At 39.6% G+C, this 20606-nt stretch overlaps 1 protein-coding gene across 11 annotated transcripts in view; it reads left to right on the top strand.

The window, feature by feature from the left end:
• The window catches only part of MAGI1 (membrane associated guanylate kinase, WW and PDZ domain containing 1), a 712862-nt gene that overhangs the window by 346532 nt on the left and 345724 nt on the right, over window positions 1–20606 (top strand). The window lies entirely within an intron of this gene.

Below are 20606 nucleotides of genomic sequence, written 5' to 3'. Positions count from 1 at the left end.
GAGTTATTGCTTAATGCTTATTGATTTCTCTTTGTGGTGATGGTAGCACAATGTCATGAATATAATTAATATCACTGAATTGCGCATTTGAAGAAATGTGAAATTTTGAGTGGTGTATCTGTTACACAAAATAAAAAAGGCTACCATAGCATTGGACTTTCCTTCCATTATAGTCCTTATTTTAAAGGTACTGGGTTCAACTATTAAAACCCTTTCTGCCTAATGAGTATGTCCAAGTGATGGCTTGTTGTGTTTATATGTTGAGTTTTGGTTGTTTTTTTTTTTGTTTGTTTTGTTTTTTTGGTATGTTGATTTTTAAAGGAGCAAAAGTCTGCCTGCAACTAGACTGAGGCCTTTTAAGGGAACACTTAAAATATATACTTATATAAATTCTTCTTGACATTTGTATTTAATGCAGTCATTGTAGGCAACCAGTGGTCTTGCTCTTAAACCTATGTCCCGAATACTGATCAGAAACATCCGACAGATTTGTCATCTCCACTACTGCAAATGTTCCATCCTGAACCGGAGCCAAGAAGGCTATCAGAGCTCCATTGTTCTTACATGGATTTTCCCAAGAGCCACATCCGGGGTGGGGGAGGGGTTATACACAGGCATTATGTGGAATTTGCATATGATTCGCATAGCACTTGGTAAGCTGAAATCTGCTCTCAGCAAAGTTCAAATTAACATTTTATCCTCAGTGCAGCCATTTCTTAAAAATTTTCCCCTCTGTTTTATTCTTTTGCTCACATTGTCTGTGATTCACCTCTCTTTTGTTAGAAATGTACCTCATTGAAGAAAAGAGGGAAAAGTCTGGGTCCACAAGAGACCATTATTTGGCAAATGAAGTTTTCATTTAAGCCCTTCCTAGCCATATCATTTTCAATCCTATAGCGAAGTGTCTTTATTTGGGGCCTGTCGTGGAAGCTCCAGAGAGCCCTACGTGTGATAAGAAAAAAAAAGTGAACCTTGCATAGAAAACTACTTGGATTCTAATTCTGACTTTATTCTCATGAATTCTGCAATTTTAGATAGGTTACTTTATCTGTCTGGACCTCAGTTTCATTTGTAAATTGGAGATAACTATAAATCTCAAAGGTCTATTGTGAAAATTAAATACTACTACTTAGTAAAGTAGTAGCAAGTAATATTGGTAACCTGTTTATACACAGTCTTTAAGCCATATTGTGGTCGTAATATTTGTCTCCCCAAGTTGATAATGAGCCCCTTGATGGTGGTTCACTCTGTTGGTTGAGGGGTTTGGGGTTGCTAGCCCTCCATGTTCTCTAGGGTTGACTAGAGCACATTGGAGATCTGGAGAGCTGTGCCGCTTTTTGTAAGTACTCACATTTGCACTTAATATTTAATTAACACATGCACTGACTTCATTAGAAGCAATTAAAGAAACAGCTTCAGGTAAAGACATTTTGTGAAATTTCTGGACGTGGGGCTGTTAGACATTCACATTTTCTATCCTTAGAGGGTTTCTTATACAGTGTTTTACAGTCATTTTTTAATTTGTTGATTCCTGTTAATTATCAGAACTGCTACCCAAAAGAATCACAACATTAGGCTGAGATTAGATGTGGTTGTTCACTTTTATTTATAAGTAGATCCATGGCAGCCATGGAATGTGAAGCTTGATTTTAAAAAAGTTTTTAAAATATTGGATACCTCTGTGTACAATTGCTAACCAAAGTGACAGTTCCATTAAAATAATAGTATATAATTCACTGCTTATTATTTAAGGCCCAGTTCACCCATCTTATGAAGAATCATGTTTTGAAATTATGAACCGAAAGAGAAAAATTTTTCCTAGTTTAAAATAAAATAAATTTCTATAATCTCTTATCTTTCTGTAGGGCAGAAATTCTCAAATTTGAGTGTGCATCAGGGTCCCCTGTAGGGTTTGTGAAAACAGATGTCTAGGATTCCACTTTTGGAGTTTCTCATTCAGGAGGTCAGGGCCGGGACCTGAGAATCTGCATTTCTAACATGTGCACAGGGGATTTTGATGCTGAGTTCAGAGACTACATTTTGGGAACCATTGCTTTAGAGAAAATTAGTAAGGTGTTATGTCGCAGAACATTTCTCCTCCTCTTGTATCTTTATTAGGTATGTTTCATGGGGAGATACATGGCTTTTTGTTGGCAATCCAAATGTGTATTTCAGTTTGGCTTTTTGTTACAATTGTTTCAAATTGGGAAATTTGGTTTACGGTATCTGGCAGGAAGATAACAAGATATGATGCTCATGGGCCTATTTTAATGGATGGATAAGATTTTTTTAGGTGAGAATAGGCCTTAATTGTTTCACCTATCAGTGGACACTCATTCATTTATTCATTCGTTCAACAATTATTTACTGGGGACTTCTATGTACCAAGCACTGTTCTAATTGCTGGGGATGCTTTATGAATAAAAGGATACAGTTCCTTCCCTAATGGGGGTTAGATGTTGAGAGGGACTGTTGGAGGGAGGAACTGATAATAACTACATGTCAGGCAGAAAGTGTTATAAAGAAGAATGAAGCAGGATGAAATGATAGAAAGTGATGGTGAGGGAAGGTTGTTTTCTATAGGGTGAGTAGGTAGGCCTCCTTGATAAAGCAAGTATTGAAAGAAACAGCTACCTGCAGAAAGTAAGGGAACTGCACATGGATACTATGGGGGAGGGGGATGTTTCTGAAGGAGGAAAATACTTCTGAGACAACCCACTGGGTGAGAGTGGAGGGTGATGAATGGCCATTGGATTTTACTTTGAGTGAGAAGGGGCTCCACTGGAGAGTTTTGGAAGTGTAGTGATAGGATATGACTTATCTTTTGGAAGGATCAGTCTGGCTGCTTGTAGAGAATAAAAACGAGGAAAGCATCTTACTCCTACACTGGGTGAGTAGAACACCCATACGCTTGTTGCCCCATTCATGGCAGACATCATGAATCAATCCCGGAGCCCTTTCCCAGTGGCCTGGATGTTGACTGAGATGACTTCCCAGTACAGCATGCAGCCAGAACTGATCAGCTGGAGTCTGCTCATGAAACCAAATGTCTGTATATCTGTCCCAACAGTTCATATATGAAATGCCTTTCCAGTTCCTTCTTTATCCCTAGAAGAGGTCTAAGCATCTGCCCTAGGTTAGTTCATCTACAACAGATATTTACTGAGTATTGTGAGCACACACTGATCTATCCTAGTCAGGGGAGAAGACAACAACAAAAAAAGTCCATAAATAAATGCACTTGATAATTGCAGGTCATAAGTCATGTGAAGAAAAATGATGTAATTGAGATTTGAAAAATGAGGAGTCTACCATTTAAATAACAGGTGAAGGGCATTCCAAGCAGGTGAAATGGCAAGTACATGGCTCCTGAGGCAAGATGGATTGCAGAGGGAGATGCCTGGGGCACTTCTCCTGTTTTCCTTTCATTCAATTACATTCTTACAGTCAACATCTGCTCTCTTCCTGAGGCTGGATTTGCATGTCTCCACGTCATTTGATGGGCTGACGCTTGAATCAGGTCTGAGCTTTCTTTTAATGCTCTCCCACCAGAAATGCTTCTCTTCTCTCACTGTCATTACCATTTTGTCTTTCTTCCTCTGATACAGTTCTCTCAAAAAGGGACTCTTAGCTGCCTTTTTTTCATCTCACCAGTTGCCTGTATGGGAGAGGATTGTCCAGAGAAATGTAGGAGAATGGGCTTCACGTTGAACATTACTTCATTTGTGTATTATTAAAATTATTAGTTAGGGGATCTTCTCCTCCCCCCCTTCCCTCTGTAATTATTTTTTGTAATAAATGCCAATCCAGTTTAGTAAATCTTCCCTTGCACCTGAACAATCTTATATATAAAAGAAATATCTCATTTTCTACATGTAATGTAGTAGTTCCTAAAACTTACAGACACAAGGAAGTCATTCAGCAGGAAAAATTAAATATAAAGGAAACAAATTATTTCAACTTATTTGCAGAGACAGAGAGACATCCAGCCAGAGTATTGAGTAGTAATTGATGTATTTAATCATCAAAGTCTTGGTTGTAATAATAGATTTCTTCTTTTTAGCATGTTTGTTTTATTACTCAGTAGAAGGCGTTGCTTTGAGAAGCACCGCTCAGGGTTCGTCACAGGAGAACCAGGTAGGGAGGTATCAGGGCACCTGCTGTTCGCAGGCTAAGGGTTTCCAGGGTGGCTGGGGAGGAGCAGAGGGCTCTGTCACAACCATTTGTCAGTGTTGCAGCATCTGGCTTGATTAAGTGACCACAGGGAGTCTTCTTTCCTCTCTACCTCTGAGGATGGCTCTACCAGCTTTGGTTTACTAAAACAGAGTTGATCAAAACTGCCTCATGGGTTTGCCGTGAGGATGAGCCCAGGCTGGTGGTGATGAGAGCAGTTTGCGTTGTTGAAATGCCAGGCATCTTCCAAAGCACTTTCCATTGACACTTTCAGTGAATCCTCACTACAGCCTAAGGCAGGAGACGCTGGTTTCCCACGTTATTGATGAAGAAGCCATGACATGGAACAGTTAAGTGGTTTGCCCAAGTACACGCTGCTTTGCACGATGCCTGGCACATGTGTGTTTACACGGAGGAAGCTGCTGCTGCTGCCAATTAGATTTATCTTTTTTTAATAGAATATAGTACAGAATGTAGAAGGTCACATTCTTACTGCCTTTTATTCTCTGATCCTTTAATCATCTGGCTTCAATTCACAGTCCTAATTTTTGTCTTTATTGTCTTCTGATTCAAAAAAACAACAACTTAGTTTTTTTTTACCCATTTTTTTGTAAGTGCATTCTTGTTAAGTGCTTGGACTGTGGATGTCTTGTCGAAGCAAAAATCTGATCCTCTTAGATCCGGCCTTCTTTGGTGCTTGCAGAAAGATTCCTCTTTCGAGGGTGGACAGTTCAAGTAAGTCATTAAGAGGTGCCAGGAGATTATGATTGTGGGCAATCCCTGCGCTTCTTCAAGTCTCAGTGTCTTCAGAATCTCACTTGACCCTCTGGAAAGCACGACTAATTAATGTGCTATTTTTTGGCTCCTGGTGCCTTGGAACCTGGTTGTATGAGGCAGTGTCAAGTGTCTGTGTCTTGGCTCCGTATTTAAAGGCTGTGTGATCTTAAGAAAATCTCTTAACCTTTAACATTTCAGCCCCTATATCTTCAAAATGGGGATGGTGAGGATGATGGGATGCCGATGCCGATGATACTACCCACCTCACAGGGTTATATGGGTTATATAAAATTATGTTGGCTAAGTCAAGGCCACTTTATTCCTCCTCTCCAATAATAAGTTTTACTTTCTATGTGTTTTTCTCCTTCCTGCTTTCTTCTTCTATTCTTTCCCTCCTTCTGTCTAATGGTTTTTCTGTCCTTCCAACAGTCCATCCATCCATCCATCCATCTATCCATCCATCCCCTCAACCTTGAGTACCATTTTTGCAGTTGCTTTTTTGAGTTCTGGGATACAACAGGGAGCAAAACAGGTGCATCCCCTGCTTTACTAGAGCTTACTTTGTTTCCCACTCTGTCACCTTGTGCCTAGTAATTTAAGTAAGATTTGTATCTTGCAGGCAGGGGATCGGAGTTTGGGGAAAGGATGGCCGATTTGATGGGTTTTCCAAAGAGAACAGTGAAGCTAGATTGAGGAGTGAGAAAATACTGTCATGGCATTTCCGTGGGAGGTACTGGGCTGGTTGCCTAGCTTGGAGGCTAGGAGGTCCAAGAGAGGAGGAATATTGTAAGAAGAATGACAAGCACACAAAAAATATTACCAGAAGAGGGAAAATAGAAGAAATAGAGACCAGATATCACAGTCAGAGGGCATTTAAAGTAAAGATGGTGTGAGCAAAGGGATGTATTTTGTTTGAGGCAATAAATGCAGTAAATGTTGTGATAATAGAGACAGGAACATTAGGTGCAAGAAATTCAGAAAGCTCGCATAAACTATCATCAACATTAGATTGTGGTGTCAATAAGTAAGGTATGATGTCACCAGTTGCACTGTTATAGCCATATAGGTGTCAATGTATATCATGATTATCTCTATATTCATTTTTCTTTATTTTTTATGTATTGTCTGTCTTTTTCCTACCAGATTTTTCACTTATTGCTGTAAGTACAGCTATATCCCCAGTGTCTAGAACAATGCCTGGCAAAAAATAGGCATTCAATAAGTATTTTTTTAGTAAATGAATGAATATCTGTTGAAACTTAAATTGTGGACTAATTAAGAAATGGAGGACCCTACAATTTATAAGGATCTTTTTATTTAACGCTTTTTTCTTTTTTTTTTTTCAATTAGACAGCATTGTCCTCTCAGTAGTTAACTATGAACAGTTTTCAAACTATGGTCCTCGTAGATTTGAGAGTTTCTTATAAATGAGTCAGAATTGACTTGCCTGAGAGAAGGAGAATGCTGAGCTGGTGTGGCATGGGTTCCCACATCCAGCTTCGGTCACAGGGGCTCCTTTTACCTGGCATCTGCATAAAATCTAATTGAAGAATGGCTTCGTCTACTAAAAAGTTTAATATTCAACTAGAATATTTTTCGAATGAGGTGCTGCTGTCGTAATCTCCGATTCTCCACATTGGAGCCAGATGATCTGTCAAAGTATAAACCTGACCACTTCACTCGCTACTTAAAACTGCAACAGACTCTTAATAATAATAATAGCTATTGTTTAATGAACCTCACTATGTCCTAGCATCGTTCTAAGCATTTTATGTGCATGAACTCACTTGAACCTCTATCTGTTGTGTAGAGAATGTTATAACTTCCCAATTTATAGACGAGGAAGCTGAGGCTCAGAGAGGTTAAAAAACTTGCCCAGTGACACAACTGGTAATCTTGGAATAAAGACAAAACAGGCTGCTTAAGAATTCCTAAACTTTTTGTGCTAGGACCCCTGTGGCCATCTGGTGAAGCCTGTGGAAACTGTCTCAGAAAAATATTTTTAAATGCATAAAATAAAATATATAGTGTTACAAAGGAAACCAGTTGTATTTGAATACAGTTGTTAAACTATTTTGAAAAAAATAGTGATATGGATCACAGAAGTATTATATGAGCCTCTTTTAGTATGTTCAATAATAGACCTAGAACTATCATACTTTCAAAATAACAATGAGAACAAATGAATTTCAAGTTATCTGCCAAACCCTTAATGGGATATGAAAATATCTTTAAATTCAATTGGTGGAAAAGTTGCAGATATTGCTACTACTATTGTGGCTTGTTACCTGCATTCATAGTTGGAGGAAATTGTTAATTTTAAAGGTTAGTGAAAATAATAATGTATTTGTTTTCCATCTAAGTTTTCAGATCCTTGGAATGTGATATTAACTCCAGGTTCATAACCCTTTCCTTGTCCCAAACTCTGTGGCCTGGAATCTGACTGTCTAGCCAGCCACAATCTCTTACCACGACCCCCTTGGTCTGCTCTCCAGAGCCCCACTTAGAACGCTTGGGTCCTGATATTCTCCTCCACAGGGCCTGTGTTCATGCTGCCTCCTCCACCTGGGGTTCCCATCCCTTCTCACCTTGTTAACACCTCTCTTTCCCACCTTAATTCAAGCACCACTCTCCCTGGGAAAACTTTCTTTCTGGATCTTCTCCACCAGGTCACCCTCCTCCTTTACAGCCCCTCTTGTTGGATCTCAGAGCACTGAGTGAAAGCTAGAGGACTGTATTTATTTGTGATTTTTTGATCAAAGTCTGTCTCTCCAGATAGACTTTAAGTTTTATGAGGTTTTTGCTCACCACTCTGTCCCCAACACCTAGCATAGCACTTATTCCAGAGTAGGCCATTGATAAATATCCCTTCATTGAGTCAACTGATGCATGCAAGCATGAGTGAATGACTGTATTATACCATACTTTGTTGACTACTGAAACGTGGAAATCATGTATTTGTACCACATGTTCTGACTTTACAAGGTTCTCAGAGGTTGCCTATTCCTTCTGTTTCACTTTTTTACTGTACCTCAGTGCATCTGATCTAGGAATGCCCATATCACACTTAAAAAAAAAAATCTCATATCCCTATACTTAGGTCTACTTGATTGAGCTCAAGTAGTGTAAGAGTCATGCAGTTATGTCACAAATGAGGAATGTTTAAATTTTGACTGTGGAACGAGTAGCTACAACTTGGAATTTATTCTTTTCTGAAATGTGGGGCTTGGACTCTGATTTAATAATTGCTATTTGGTCATGTAGAGTGTGGTTTTCCAGAGAAGCTAATTAGCTTGGAATTGGTTAAAACACCTATTTTCAGGGATGATTTCAGTCAAGTTATGCATGCCTTTTTTCTTTTTGCTCGCTTATAAACATTGGTAGCAAATACAAAATTGAGAAACATAACACGATGCTGACATATAACTTCTGGAAGTATATTATGTTGCGATATGCTGGGTTTGCAGGATATAAATAGATTTTGAAAATTAAGGTTCTTATGTTTTAATCCACGCAGCCACAGACTGGGAAGAACAACCACAGGGAAGTGGTTAGACAGAACTGGCCGGGCCTTGAGTCTAGTGTTCTCCCCAACACGTTCTCTGGGTGTTACTAGGTATTACAAAGTAAAAATAAAAATTATAATTACAAAAGAAAGTAATGTGGTCAAAGGGGACTGTAAAACAAGTTTCATAAATGCAGGATTTCTCAGAGCCCTTAATATTTTAATGTGCATTATGAATATGGAATTAAGAATTAGGAATCTGGATTGCAGGCTTTTTCACACACACTTGCCTCTAAAATTCTTGTTTCTTAAAGGGCTAGTGTCCTGAGAAACACTTTTTGAGAACTGTCTCTCTAGACAGTCTGAAATGAGGTCATACATTTTGCTGGTTTTGCTAAGAGGGTATATTTATCAGAATATCATCTTCCACCATTCATACTACCATTTAGTATTATATCATGGTATTTCACAGACATCATTCCAAATATCAGTTTTAAACATAGACCATTATAGTGATCAAAGTTTTGTACATAAGGCTGAAAGTTTTTGCTCACTTCAGCAAAAAAAATAAATGAGCCTCTGTTTTAACACTTTTATTGCAAATGTCAGGGAGCCAACTCCAGCTGGCTTTAACAAAAAAAAATATTGTGAAGATGTAGGGGGAGGGATTTATTGCCTAAGAGCATGTCAGGAAGACTCAGCCCCTGTCTGTGTCTAGATTTTCCTTTTCTCTGTATTGCTTTGATTCTCATGGGGGGTGGGGGTTGCCTCTGGTAAGCAAATGGCCTCTAGCAGGTCTACTCACTTAGCATCTGCAGTGGAAATTGAATTTTTCCATTCTTCCAATTTCCCAATTTAAATCTCAGTGACCTGGTTTGTGTCATGTGACACTGCCTCTCCCCCCATCTCGTCTATCCCTGTGACAGGCGCAGCTGGGGGTGTACCATCCCTCATTTGAACCAGATGCACTCACCAAGGAGGCATAGGATATAGATCTCCAGAAAAACACAGCTGTACTGTGGCCTTTAGCTTGTTGGCTTGTGAAAACCTTTTCCTGTAAGTCGAACTAAAGGAGATTTCAGTTAATTGAGTTTCTAGTTAGTTAAGCCGCAGCTAATTAAGTTTGTCAGGTGCTGTAGGAGTAAATAAATAGAAGAGATGTCATGAATATAAAACAGCAGGTCCTCACAATTGGTTAGATGTGGGAAGCAAGGGAGAGGAGAGATTTGAGCATGAGTTTAAATCTTTCAAACTATATAACCAAACTCTAGAGTTTCCTTGTCTGTGAGCTTCTCGATCAGGGATTATGTCTCTTTCACCTTGTTTTTTCCATGATTTGGCACATAGTTAGTTCTCAATAATTTTTTTATTGTTGTAGAAATAGGAGATTGAGGTGGGCATTTGTGGGGAGGTTGTAACTGAATGAAGAGAGCAGAGGGAAAAGATCAGATTTAGGAGATAAAATGCTGACTGTGAAATTGAACCTGAAAGGCATTTTGAGCTGCTGATGGGAAATTTTGGCAGTTGGGAACTTGGAACTCTGGTCCATTTTATTGTAAACTGGGAAAATTCATCCTTACCTTCTTTTTCAGAAGAAAACGTTCTTTAATTAAAATGAAGGCATATTTCCTCATGAAAAACAGTAGGTGGAAAGCTTTATCAAGTGAAAGACTATTCAAGGGAAATGTTTGTAGAACATTTGTTTTCTCTTGAAGACACTGATATCTGGTTCTCAGAGGTCTCGTGTTTCCAAATCTTTCTGTTTGTGGGTAGCAAATTGCATTAGATGCCACATATTAGTGACATAACATCACATGGCCTCATTGAGGACAATTTAGGGCACAAAGAAAACATAGTAAAGAAAACTTCCTGTTTGTTTCTGTACCAGTCATCTGCAGTTCAGCCATTTTTCCAGTTAGAGATAGTGTAGAAAAAATATAAATACAAACAGAGTGGGCAGTGTTGTCAATAGTTTGTTACTCAGAAATTCTCAACCCCATCAGACCTGGTACTTCCCTGTTTTAAAATAAATATTTTTAGTGTTCTCTTTGTTATCCTAAAATGAAGTTAATAGCTACTATATCTTATTAATATAACTAATTTAAAAAATATATAATGACTAAATAATAGAAAATAAAAATAAAGCAATGTATAATAAATGATGCATATGTCTGTATGTATATGCTTTGGCACAAGTTCGCCAGAGCAGTGCTTCTCCTGGACCTTGTTAAAAATGCAGATTCTGAATCAGGTTTGGGGTGGGGCCTGTGATTCTGTATTTCTGAGAAGGTCCCAGTTGATGCCCATGGACCACACTTAGTATAGCAAGGCTCTAGAGGAAATAATTGAATAGTCAGATGCTCGCACCTGTAGATAGAATCACCGTGCCATGCGACAGCTGTAAAACCAGTTCAACACGTTGAATTGCCTATTGAACACCAGAAGCAGTGTTGCTGTTGGTGATGTGATTTTCTTTAATGGTAAACAACCCTTGGTAAAGTTCCAAACAAAACAACATAATTTCCTCTCAATTTGCACAATATTTGCTGGTGATATATATTAAAACTGTGAAAAAATACTTTGTGTTTATATGTAAAATGAAAGAAGGTTTAAGACTCAGACACCAGGCGTTTCGTTTTCTGTCCACTGGGATAGTTGTAATTTATAAACACCAGAGCATTAATTCTTTGAGCGAGACTGCTCACCAACTCCCAGTTTTGTCTCCCAATTGCTGTGACAACCCTGTTCCCCTCTGCATGCACGTACCACCCCCACAGATTTCTAGTGCCCCAAAAGAGACAATGCCATCTGTTGAGAACCTCTGAACCCAAAGGCCAATAACTGGGGAAGGGCCACCGAGAGGTTCATAGGTGTGATGTCGCTGCCCAGTCAGTTTAGGCACATTGTCCCACAAGCTGGGCCCCAAAGAAAATAGTTGGTCTGAAAGAAATGAGGTTCGATCAACAAGAGTCACACTCATTGCACAGCACATGACAGCAGAGCTGCACGTTCTTTTTGGAGGTGTTTACTCTGCTGTTCACTTTGCTATACTGGTAATTGGGGGAAAAGTTGCTATGGCCACATTTGCAGCCGACAGATTTGTTTTGCCCAGTGTTGCTACAGGGTGTTAAATGGAGGCCGTGAAGTATCTGAAACAAATGGAGATCATTTGGGGAAAGAAAAATAAGTGAGTGTAACTTCTTAGCAACCACAGACTGAACTGTGTTTTTCCAGCTTAGTTTCCACCACTCCCACTACCTCTGTATTTCTAGTGTCATTCTCCCAACACTAGAAAGGCAAGAGAGCAATTATTCACAGGCACACAATCCTCTGAAGTTCTACATTTGCATGATACTTGTACTGAAAACTCTGCCATTTGTGAAATTACAAACGTGGGATTAACTGAATTTTAAACAGGAATATATAGAGCAGGTTTTATTAGTAGTGTCACTAAAGATATATTCAACAGGTTATGACATCTAAATGTAACACTGCTGTCTCAAATATTTTCTTAAGTAGTGTATGTATCTTGTATCATGGGATTCTTTTTGACAAATGGTATGATTGGGTCACTTAAAAAGTAATTAACCAATTCATAGGACCCCTGGAATCCTGAAAAATAACCACTCAAAAATATCTGAGTGGTAAGCACATTATTAGGTGAATTTAAAAATATATCTCCCATATATACATAAAATATGTTAACATTTGAGAATTTTACTTATATGCTTACCTCAAATTTTTAATAATGATCAAAACAAGAAGGTAGATGTAAGGAAAGCATAGGAGTGGTAAAGTGTGGGTGTGGGATTACAGCACTCATCTTTAAGGCAGAGGTTGGTCTAGAATTTTGTACTTCTTGTAGGTCTGGGCAGAATACCCTGCAGTTAGTGGGACTATTTGATTTCTTTAATAGAGTCTCACATAGTAGGAGCTTAGTATCTAATTGATCGAACTAGTATAATTCTATTTTTTTTTAATTGGAGAAGTTGTGGGTTTACAGAACAATCATGCATAAAATACAGGATTCCCATATACCATCTTATTAGTAACACCTTGCATTGGTGTGGAAGATGTGTTACAATTGGTGAAAGTGAATTTTTATAATTGTACTTTTAATTGTAGTCCATGTTAACTTCAGGTTCACTGTTTGTGTTGTACAGTCCATAGATTTTTTTTTTAATTTTAATTCTAGTACCATATATATAACCTAAAATTTCCCCTTTTAACCACATTTAAATATGTAGTTCAGTGCTGTTAATTATGGCCACAATGTTGTGCTACCATCACCACCATCCAACTTAAACAATATTTTAACCTTCAGATAAGCTATGTTCTTTGACATTGTACTTGACATGAGATATATATGATATGGATGTTTTTTTTCACCTTTTGATATCCCGCATTTTAAATAATACTCTAATATAGAAGCCATACGTTCATTATAGAATGTTTGAAAAACATTAAAAATTGAGAAATAAAAAAGCAAATAAGAATATATATAATCCTACCACCCAAAAATGACCGCCGCTGACAAGTATCTCCTCCTAACATTTTGTTTGCTTTTGTTGCAAAAAGTTTTCTTTACACTTGGATCACAACTTGTTAGTGGACTGACAGGAGCTTGGTTAAAAAGATGTGTCTTCCCAGGGAAGTGAATCTCCCTGGCAATGTAGAATATGACTCCCGGGGAGGAATGTAGAGCTGGCATCATGGGGTGGAGAACATCTTCTTGACCAAAAGGGGGATGTGAAAGGAAATGAAATAAGCTACAGTGGCAGAGAGATTCCAAAAGGAGCTGAGAGGTCACTCTGGTGAGTGCTCTTACACACAATATAGACAACCCTTTTTAGGTTCTAATGAACTGGAATAGCTAGCAGTAAATACCTGAAACTATCAACCTACAACCCAGAACCCATGAATCTCGAAGACAATTGTATAAAAATGTAGCTTATGAGGGGTGACAATGGGATTGGGAAAGCCATATGGACCACACTCCCCTTTGTCTAGTTTATGGATGGATGAGTTGAAAAATGGGGGAAGGAAAACAAACAAACAAACAAAGGCACCCAGTGTTCTTTTTTACTTTAATTACTCTTTTTCACTTTAATTATTATTCTGGTTATTTTTATGTGTGTGGTAATGAAGGTGTCAGGGATTGATTTTGATGATGAATGCACAACTATGTAATGGTACTGTGAACAATCGAATGTATGCTTTGTTTTGTATGATTGCATGGTATGTGAATATATCTCAATAAAATGAATTAAAAAAAATAGAACTAGAAAACTTAAAAAAAAAATTGTGTCTTGGCTGGAAGGAGAGGCTCAAGCAGAAGTCTGGATACCAGGGGAATGCAGAAGGGCCCCCCAAAGGCTTTGGACCCCAGCAGCTACTAGTCATGTTTGAGGGTGAGCCTTTTGAAGGGACACCCACCCAGCCTGGCCTACAGCCCGGCCAGCCTGCAGAGATTATTCAGCTGGTTTTCCATCTTCTTGAGGGGTTTCACCACCCCATCTAGGAAATGCCTCTCAGGGAAGTCACAGAGATGTGGGTCTGTGTTGGCAGAACCCAGGACATGCCGATCCAAAAGGGTTTGGTTCAGGTTCTTCTCCAGGGCCATGGCAGCTCCCACGGCATCCAGGGTTTTACCCTGCTCATCAAGGGATGGCTTCTGCTCGTTCTGGGAGAGAGTGCAACTGTTGTGCAGGTTTTGCCTCTTTTCTCCTTCACCCACTCTCAGTAGAAGTGGTCCACACCCTTCAGGGCCACATCCCCCTAGTTGAAATAGGAGCCTTGAGAGAGGTGGGCTTAGGAGGCCCACAGATGCAGGTCAGCCAGGTGACTGACTGTTCTAGTTTGCTAATGCTGCCGGAATGCAAAACACCACAGATGGATTGGCTTTTATAAAAGGGGGTTTATTTGGCAACACAGCCACAGTCTCAAGGCCACGAAGTGTCCAGGACAACACACCAGCAATCAGGCACCCTCACTGGAGGATGGCCAATGGTGTCCGGAAAACCTCCGTTAGCTGGGAAGGCATGTGACTGGCATCTTCTCCAAAGCTCTGGCCTCAAAGTGGCTTTCTCCGAGGACGTTCCTCTCTAGGCTGCAGTTCCTCAAAAATGTCACTCTTAGTTGCTCTTGGGGCCTTTGTCCTCTCTCAGCTTCTCCGGAGCAAGCATCTGCTTTCAACAGCTCCCTCAAACTGTCTCTCATCTGCAGCTACTCTCTCAGCTTCTGTGCATTCCTCAAAGTGTCCCTCTTGGCTGCAGCAAAGCTTGCTTCTTCTGTCTGAGCTTATATAGTGTTCCAGTGAACTAATCAAGGCTGATGCTGAATGGGCAGGGCCACATCTCCATGGAAATTATCCAATGAAATCTCACCCACAGTTCAGTGATCACATTTCCATGGAAACATCCAATTGAAGGTCTGCAGTCCAATCAATACCAGTACGTTTCCTGGCCACACAAGATTGCATCAAGGATAATGGAGTTTTTTTTTTTTTAATTCATTTTTATTGAGATATATTCACATACCATGCAGTCATACAAAGTGTACGTTCAATTGTTCACAGTACCATTAAAGATAATGGTGCTTTGGGGGACATAATACATCCAAACCAGCACACTTACCGAGGGCTCCACGTCAGCAGAATAATTCTGACAGACCTGGAAGCTCATGATTGGTCTACAGTGAAGAGCTAATCACACGCACAAAAACCTGGAAGCACCTGGAAAATGGTCCCAAATGTTGCAGATGGAGAGGAAGTTGGAGGAGGGTCTGAAGCAGAAGGTGGGACATAGTCCCCTGGTTTGTTTCATCCAAACACTGTTGAAGCAAGAGAGACACCCATGGACTGTCAGGCACGCTGTCCCTCCTGGTTTTTTATTTTTTATTCTAGTTCTGTGAAAATGCACACACATTTTCACAGAACTAGAATAGATCTGTTAGTTTTGTATGCCTCTGTTTTCACTTAATATCATAAGATATATATCTTAATGATGCTTACTTTTTGTACTATTTTTTATTAATTGAAAATTTTAAGATAATTGTAGATCCACTTGCAGTTGTAAGAAATAATGCACTGAGCTCGCCAACCCCTTTGCCGGTTTTCCTCATTTTCTTACATTGTGGTATAATGTCAATATTGATATTGATACAATCTATTCAGATTTCTCCAATTATACTCATTTATGTGTATGTGTGTATTTAGTTTTTTGCAATTGTATCACCTGTGTAGGTGTGTGTATCTACCACCATAGTCGAGATACTGAACAGTTCCATCACCTAAAGAATTCTTCCTTTTGCCCCTTTCCCACCTCTTACCTTCCCCCCTCCTTCACCTAACCCCTGGAAACCACTAATCTGTCCTCACTTCTTAAAATTTTGTCATTTCAAAAATGTTACATTTGAAATAATACATGTGTAACCTTTTGGGACTGGCTTTTCTTTACCTAACATAATTCTCTGGAGATTCATCCAAGTTGTGGCAAATATCAATAGTCTGTTCCTTTTTCCTGTTGGGTAGTGTATCATGATATGTGTGTACCACAGTTTGTTTAATCACTTGTGGGCAGCCAATTCAGCACCCGGCAGTCGGCCTAGTGGCACGGTCCCTGGGCCTTCAGTACATGTCGTGGTGGCTGTTCCCCAAGGCGGAGCATCGAGTGGCACCTATGACTCCTGCCTAAAAGGAATTTGTTTCTTGCTGCTGTTTCTTATGTTTCTTATGCTGTTTCTTATATGTTTCTCATATTCATACTGCCTCTTTTTCTCATTTGGGCTCTGTGGTGGTGGAATGCTCCCACACCTAGCTACATTAATAAGCCAGCGGCTTACCCTGCATTAGCTTCAGCGTAAGTGAAAATGCCTGCTCCTTTCTTAGAAGACAATTAGGTCACCCTTTCTGCTCACTCCCACTGGCCGTCTGTCAACTAGGCAGAAATCCCCCTTCCCAAGCTTTGAAAGAGTTAGCTAGAAGAAACAAAAAGGTAATGATTAACAAATTCAAAAACATGAACACAAAAAATAGTTATAGATTGCTTGGTGCTAAAGAATAGGAACTGCTATACCTTTGCCCAAAGACTGTCTTGCTACGCTTCAGGGAGTCTGTCCCTGCTAGCCCATTGATCATTGTGTAAGAATAAATAATGTCTGAAATTTAGCCAAACTATTCTAGTATTGCATGCCTAAATGCTAGTGTGTATGTTACAGAAAATTATAAAAACAAAGCTCTGATGCTCTGCTTGGTCGGAGATTTCATCTTCATACCCAGACACAACAAGGTGTCTGTCTCGTTTCTTCGCCGACTCCAGCCCCCCATCAGGACCCTGCCCGTTGCTGAGGGTTAGGCCTCGGCAATCACTCACCTGTTAAAGGACATCTGGGGTGATTCCAGTTTTTGTCCCTTACAAATAAGCTGCTATGAACATTTGTGTACAGCTTGTTTTTGTTTTTTGTTTGTTTGTTTTTAAACATAAGTTTTTATTTCTCTGGGCTAAATGCACAAAAGTGCAATTTAGGTTGCGTGGTGATTGCATGTTTAGCTTTATAAGAAACTGTCAATCTGTTTTCCAGAATGGCTGCACCAGTTTATATTCCCACTAGAAATTCCGGTTTTATTCACATTCTCGTTACCATTTGATGTGGTCACTATTATTTTTATTTTAGTTATTCCGATAGGTGTGTAGTGTTCTTGTGGTTTTAATTTGCATTTTCCTGAGGGCTAATGATATTGGACATGTTTTCATCTGCTGCTTTGTCATCTGTGTATCCTCTTTGCTGATATATCTGTTCAAGTCTTTTGCCCCATTTTCTAAGTGAATCTTTTTTAACTGTTGAGTTTTGAGAAATCTTCATGTATTTTAGAAATTAGTCCTTTGTTGGAATGGTTTGCACATATTTTCTCAAAGTATATAGCTTGACTTCATTCTCTTCACATGGGCTTTCATTGAGCAAAGTTTTAATTTTGACAAAGTCCAGTTTATCAATTTTTCCTTTTATGGATCATGGTTTTGGTGTCAAGCCTAAGAACTCTCTCTGTAATCCTAGTTCCTGAATATTTTTCCTTTATTTTTTTTCTAAAACTGTTATGGTTTTCTGTTTAACATTTAAATCCATAATCCATTCAAGTAAATTTTTGCATAAGATATGAGGTTTAGATTAAGATCCTTCTCTTGCTTCCTTTCCTTCCATGTCTAGTTGCTTAGAAACATTTGTTGAAAAAGCTCTGTCTTATCAATTGAATTGGTTTTACACCATCATTAAATATCATTTGGGCATATTTTGAGGGCTTCTGTCTGGGTTCTCTGCTCTGTTTCCTTGATTTATATGCCTTTCTCCCTGCTAATGCCACACTATCTTGATCACGGTAAGCTATAACATTGGGTAGAGTGATGTCTCCCACTTTATTCTTTGTCAACATTGGTTTAGCTATTCTAGTGCTGGGCTGTTTGCTGTGCCTGGGTCCCCACTTCCAGCCCTGCATGCCCACCTGTCATGCTCTTTTTTAATCCAGTTTTGTTTTTCAAATCAGCACCCCCCCCCCCCCACGCATTCCCAGGGTATTTTGTTTTCCTGAAGTGACATTTTCTCTTTCCCAGGGAATCCTGTATATCTTTTTTTCTCTTTTCTTTCAGTGCCCTAAATATTAAAATTGTGGATGTGAATGATTTCATTTTTGCTCACCTAAATACACCTAATTTAAATACTTTGCCATGGACTTGTTCTGTTTTTTGTTGTTGTTGTTTTTTGTTTTTTTTTTTTGTCTACTCACATGAACATCTTGTTCTTATGTTCTTTTCATTTTGTTCATGTTTATCTTTGGGATTGAGAACAAGGATGAAAAAATGGCAGTTACTCATTGCCATCTAACAGTGTTCTGTTCAAATGCAAGATGGCTTTGCATTGAGTTTGCAGTGAACATGAGCATAAATATAAGGGCAAAGGGTCTGCCAGTATTTATTTAAACAGAAAGTTTGTTGGGGTTATCTTCTTTGGAAAATGTTTCCAAACAATGTGAGAGCCATGTGATCACATAAACTGAAATGTCTCTCCCAGATGGATATATAGACATATGGAGACTCGCTTTCTTAAAAGTGTTTGAGTTGTTCATTTAGGGCAAAAAAAAAACCAATGGAACACATATTGTAAAATAAGGTCAAGATAAAATAATTATAAATGGAATTGAAAGAATAGCTTATTTGGAGCTGATGTTTCTAGATTGTGGTCTATGAATGTGACCCCAGCCTTTGGGAGAGAGAGGTAACTGAATCCTGTCCCCACAAAAGGCATGTGCAGGTCCCAACCCCTAGTCCCATGGATGTGAACCCATTTGTAAGTAGACCTTTGAAGATGTTATTAGTTAAGCTGCCCCAAACCGAATGATGTGGGTCTTAATCCAATATGGCTGAAGACCTCATCAGCAAAGGAAGTTGGACACAGAAGAGAAGCCACAGGGAGTAGCCAGAAGCTGTTTCAGTGGACCCTGGAAGAGAAGGATGAAGATGCTGCCATGTGCATTGATTGCCATGTAATGGAAAGGTCAAGGAAACCCAAAGATTGCCAGCCGGCCAGACGATACCAACCCTGGGAGAAAGCAAGCCTTCTAACCCCTGAGACCATGAGCTAATAAATTCCTGTTGTTATGCCAACCCATTATATGGTATTTGTTTTAACAGTTGGGAAGCTAAAATAGGGTATAAACTGAGGGAGAAAGGCTTTAGAATTATTCTTCTCGTGGTAAATAATGGAAAGGGTACTCTTAAGTGTCTATGATTATGTTTTAGCCAGTAGACCAAGGAGTACCTAAATCCTGTCATCAAAGTCCTTGAGTCACATATATACAGATGATGAAGCAAGAATGAAGTATAGTACGAGAAGGTGTATGCTTTGTCCCTAAGCTTCACTGAAGATTTTGAGTAGGCATATATGTGCCTGTGGAGAACTCCTTTCCTGAGCCCCTTCAGCTTTAATTGCACAAAAGCTAAAGTAGGCCAAACTAAGCCTCCATCCTTCCCAAAGCCCAGATTTGAATATCTTGTCTTTCCACTCCATTATGAGGGGAAAAAAAAAATCATACTATTTATCCCAGTTTGACTGGGGCAATTCCAGTTTATGCCTGGTTGTCCCAGTACAGTTATGAAAATTGTCCCGTTTCACTCTCAACATTGTCCCTGGTTGAATGATAAATTCAGTGGTCACCTTGGCTTTAGCACAGCCAAACAGAGACAAGTCAGAAGGCAGGAAGGAAGGCATGGGAGCAAGCACTGTGTCTGAATGCCTGGAGAAGAACTTTCCCGGACTTGCTGTTCACGGGCATATCTTGGCTGAAGTGAGGAGTGGGCAGGGCCTGAGCATTCAGGGGAGAGGCCTGTAGACCTACTCCACCTAGTTTCCTGGAAGAATAGAAAAAGTATAAAAAAGAACAAAGTGTGAGATGTAAGACCTTATCCTAAAGGATGCTGTGTCAGTTTAGATATACTATATCCCCTAAAAGCCATGTTTTAATCCAGTCTTGTGGGATACTTGGATTAGGTTGTTTTCATGGAGATGTGACTCACCCCACTGTAGGTGAAACATTTTGATTAAATTATTTTCATTTTGGGGGTGGTTTTTAATTAAATCACTGGAGTCCTATAAAAGAGCTCACAAACAGAAGGCGCTCAGAGCAGCTGAGAGAGACTTTTGGAGAGATGTTTGCTGATGCTTTGAGATGCTGGCCCAGAGTCTGCTCTGGAGAAGCAAAGAGAGGGCAAAACGCCCCAAGAGCAGCTGAGAGAGGAGCTGAAGCACAGCCCCAGACCAGCAGACGCCAGCCACGTGCCTTCCCAGCTGACAGAGGTGTTCCAGACACTGTCGGCCATTCTTCAGTGAAGGTGTCTTCTTGTTGATGCCTTAGTTTGGGCACTTTTGTGACCTTAGAACTGTAAATTTGTAACTGAATAAATCCCCTTTACATAAGCCAATCCATTTCTGGTATTTTGCGTAACAGCAGCACTAGCAAACCGGAACTGTTGCTGGGGGCGACGCAGAAATTAAGATTAGAGACAAAAATATCTCCTGGAGACTGGGAGCAGGGGACACACCGCCTGTCAGGCGAGTGTGTCTGTCCCATTCCCAAGACCCTTATTTATTATGCTTTTAGGGT

This window comes from Choloepus didactylus, chromosome 1 (assembly GCF_015220235.1).
Source record: "Choloepus didactylus isolate mChoDid1 chromosome 1, mChoDid1.pri, whole genome shotgun sequence".
In the NCBI taxonomy this organism is placed as follows: Eukaryota; Metazoa; Chordata; class Mammalia; order Pilosa; family Megalonychidae; genus Choloepus; species Choloepus didactylus.
Note: the sequence above shows the minus strand (reverse complement) of the source record. Positions and strands in the feature narration are given on the sequence as shown.